The following is a 4874-nucleotide window of genomic DNA, read 5'->3' as shown; positions in this document are numbered from 1 at the left end:
CATCATAGAAACATCCTTTTAAGCATCCACAACCTACACTTTTTTGTAGAAAGTAGAGAAGAATGGAGTTAGTAAAGGAACGCACTATGTATGGCAACCCTGCAAACCATGCATTTAAAGGAGGCATTTTCTTGAAATCATACTTCATGATTTTTCGAGAAAATTTTCATAAAACATTTATACAATAGAATTTATATCATTCATATATTTCATATAGACATATTCAAAGGCCAAACATCATATAAAATCACACATTAAATTTAAGACACATTTAGGGTCACTTTACAGTAATCTATTTCCTTTTTACAATGAATCCTTTTCTTCTAACTTCCTATTTCCCCAAGTAACCCTCTACTGATACTTGGTACAATGCACCACCTTAAGGCCACAAAGAAAGCATACATACAACCTACATAATCCAATACATACCGTAATACGAGTATAATACATCATTGACACTTTTAAGTCAAGACTGTACTGTCATTTATAGTAAGCTACATCAACTTGCACATCTATTCACCTTACTTCAAATAATAAATTATAAAACCTTACTCACAATCAAAATCTAAGTCCACTAGTGCAATGTACATTTGAAGACCCATAACCTCATAAATACTTATTAAACCTATCATGAGACCACAAGCCTTAAAAAAATATATCATATATCAACAGTTCCATATTTGTGTCAACAATACCTTCATCATATAATCATTAAGACTAACTTATGCACATAAGAATAAGACCACATCAAATAGACTCATACCGTGCACATCTTCATAACCAGTACACAAATACCACAAAGTCATATATAAGGAACATGTACATAGAAACATTCTATAGAATACCTTAATAGATATCCCTAAGAAGCTAGTTGTGCAATGTCTAGATGGGTTTATTTCATTCACCTATCCTAAGTAACCTCCCTTAGGTCATCCTAGTTAGGTGTACACATAGGATTCTAGCTTAGTGGATCCACCGAGATAGATATGTACGAATTGTTACCCCTTAGGCAAGTGTTCACCCTCTTTTTTTAGTGTGGGAGTAGAACACCGAATTCCATGTAACTCACATGGTCTCATGTCAATTATTGTAACCTCTTTCCCTAATGTAAAGGTAAATGAATAAAGTAAATGTATGGATTCTAACTAGGGGTTTTATTGAGGGGTTTTGTACATTGTGTAAGGGAGAGTATGAGACTTCTCTTGCACATTACACTAGTGAAATCTTAAGGGATGGTTGTAGTAGTGTTCTGTTGTGATTGTGTTTATTCTATCTCATGTATGTTAATCTATGTATGATCTATATGAATATAGAAGGTTATGATGAAATATGAGATTCTGAATGTATGTATGAAGTAGGTTTCTTAATGTGATACTTAGCTTTGAAAAGGTTAGGGGATTCTATTCTTTGCATTGCACAAGTATTGCGAGGGTTGTATATATGTCGGGACTATATCATGTTGAGTTGGCTTATGATTCTTATTTTATGTGAATATTGGATTTACTTGGTAAAACCATGTTTTGACTGAAATGTCCTTGATGATTTTTATGCATAAAAGCCATATTTAGGACATTTAATGTAATAACCCATATTTTCTTCCTTTTGATTTTTCAAACAAAGTATGTTCGGGCCAATGAGTAATCAACGTCGCTTTTCAAGGATACTTGGAAGTTGCTTCTCAAAGTTGGTGAGTCCTCATGTTTGAGGATAAGACCTTTATAATATAGCTTTTAGTTCTTTGCTTATGTTAGAAGACATTATTGTATTTCCTCATTCTAGAATCCTTGTTGATGTAAGGGATAAATCCAAAATTTAAATATCCTATGTTAGATGGTATTGAGTGATGAATTTATATTCTATATTCATTTATTAAGTGAAGTTGAACTTCCAAAGTAAAATTTATAAATTTTTACCGTATTTTTATTATATGATACATGCTTTGACAAATGCTAGGGGCTTGTGTAAGTCCTTTCTAGGATGAAGACACTGGTTACGACTAAGGGGTGCTCCTCGATCATTACAAACTTGGTAATAGAGTATGAGGTTGAGAATAATGTAGGATTTATGTCACAAATTACACCCTTAGGTAGAGTCTTGTACATGGGATTCATAACTCTATCTAGTCCTTTCTTCTAATCCTTTTATTGTGCTTATAGACAATGAATGCAAGAAGGAACAATGCTGGATAGGCCAAAGAGGACAATGTGAATGAGAGGATTCCCCCTCAAGCTCCTTAAAACCCTCAAGTTCCTATTGAAGAAGGGGCCATGTCTAATATTGAGATAAGAGCGACTATTCATATCTTGACTGTAGTGTAAGTAAAGTTTGTAGGTATTCAAGGGTGCAAGTGAACCCCAATACTAGCACAATCAAATCTCGGATTAAGGATTACATGAGGATGAATACCCCTACTTTCTTTGGCTCGAAAGTGGAGGATTACTCATGGATGAAGTGTTTAAAGTGCTAGAGGCTATGGGTGTGTCGTCTAAAGAAAAGGAGGAACTAGCCTCCTATCAACTTATTGATGTGGCTCATGTTTGGTATGAACAATGAAAGGAGGAAAGACTTGTTAGCGAAGGTTCGATTAGTTGTTTTTCATTCAAGACATCTTTCCTTTGTAGGTTCTTCCCCTTAGAATTAAGGGAGAGGAAAATACAAAAATTCATCAATATTCGTCAAGGGAGTATGAGTGTGAAGGAGTATATCATCAAGTTAACTCAACTATCAAAACATGCTCCTACGATGGCGGCGGATGCTAGTGCTAAGATGAACAAATTCGTCATAGGTATATACAACCTTGTGGTTAATGAATGCAGGTGGGATTTTTTTATTCCTAGAATGGATATCTCCTATCTCATGGTTCATGCTAAACAAATTGAGGAGAAAAATCTTAAACAAGTTTGTAGGGATTTGAAGAGGACAAGGGACGAATGAATCATTCCAAGACAAGATTAGAGGTTCAAGAAGAGGTTCCCTAAGTAAGGTACTCCTAAGAATCCAAGGCTCAACAAAGGTAATATGTCTACCCCAAGTCTCAAGAAGGAAACGGTGATAGTACTTATGTTGTGAAGCCTATTTGTGTAAAGTATGGTAGAAAACATAAAGGAAAGTAGTTAGTGTAACATCTGTATCTCAAAATAATTAAGGATAATCTACGAAATTTAAAATAATCAATTTTCGAAATAAAGGAAAAAATCTAGAAAAATTTCGTAATTTTATGAAGTGAGTTTTGGTCATTTTCAAATAGCCATAACTTCTAGCATAGAATGAGTAGGGGGTAGTTCTTGACATGGAAATCCCTTGAAAATATATTTCCAACAGTGCCGAGTTTACATGATTTTAATATTGTATGAGGAAGATATGCCTTTCGGAAATAGGATTGTTGAACTGAGGAAAGACAAATTACGGATTTAAGTAAGGGCAAACGAGTTTTTTCACCTATCTAATTCCTAATTTGTTTTGAGGATTTATTTGGGGTAAAAATAAGTGTTTATTTCATATTAGAAAAATTATTCTATGCTTGGGGCTTGGAGAAGAGAAAAGAGAAGAAGGAAAAGGAAGAAAGATTAACGTTTCACCAAGAACGCCAAGTAATTGCAAGTGGAATTTGTTGGGGATGATACCTATTAAGGTATGTGAGATCTTTTGTGTTGGTTCAGTTCAGCCATAGACTAAATTTTCTAATTCAACGATTTTGAGTAGATTGAATGATGAAAAGTCATGTTCTTGAAGAACATTATTGAATTCTTATTGGTTAAGTTGTTGCATGCCTAGAGTTAATTTGATTTGTTTTCCGGGTTGTTTGAGTTGATCTATTGGGTATTGATGGTTTGTTGATTATAAGTGTTTGGGGAAGGACCATGGAAGTTAAAGGCTTTATATATGAAAAATGGAGAACAAATGTCGAAACACTTATCCATAGGGCACTGGGGCACTGAACCTCCCATAGCCCACATGACAGTCTTTATACGTAGGGCCTTGAAGTGTCAAGCTAGTTGATTCTAATACTCTATCGTACATCTAAAAATCATTAAATCAGCCATCAACATGAGATCATAAATATTAAATACATAATCCAATTCAAGGAATGTTAAGATCAAAGTCAAGAAAATTGAGATTCAAGTCTAAAAGTTAGGAAGCAAGACAAAGTAAGTTCTTAAAGTTTCCAAGAGTCTTTAACAATTTTTTTGCCTTTATTTAAGGCTCAAGTTGCAAGATAATTAAAGAGTAAAGAGTTGAGTTTATCTCTCAAAGTTATAAGGTAACTATGTATTCCCTAAGAATTACAAATGTACTTACATTTTGAGCAAGTATGGAAGCTAATTACCAATAGAGTTTGGCTAGTTTAGTAAAGATGAAACTATTATTTCCAAGAGAGCTTTTAAAGCCAAGTTTGAGAAATTACCTCAAACCAGTGAAGAAATTTTTTTAAAAACATATGAGCTATTTATTTTAGGTGTAGTATTGAGCAGCGATATGGGGACGCGAGTTCATATTAACTCAAGCCCCCATAAACCATGTAGCTAACATTGACATGAGAAGGATCATACTTTTAAGATGATTCCTTATTGCTTTTTCGCATTGACTAGTGGATCCACTTCGTAGTTCATGTTCTATATTGACGATAGATATAGGATAGTTCTCTTCCAACGTGAGGTAAGACGTTGTATCATTGCTTAAGCTCACAATTATGGTTGCCAGTTAGAGAATCTTCCACAGAAATTATATTACCTATATACATATGTAAAGTTGAGTTTGTTATTGCATCTTTTTTAATGAAATAAGTTATTTTTCCGTTTTATATAGATTTTATGTACATACACACACACACACTCACACACAGACACACACACACACACACACACACACACACA

Source organism: Solanum pennellii, chromosome 1 (genome assembly GCF_001406875.1).
Source record: "Solanum pennellii chromosome 1, SPENNV200".
Classification (NCBI taxonomy): domain Eukaryota; kingdom Viridiplantae; phylum Streptophyta; class Magnoliopsida; order Solanales; family Solanaceae; genus Solanum; species Solanum pennellii.
This window is presented reverse-complemented; position numbering follows the sequence as displayed.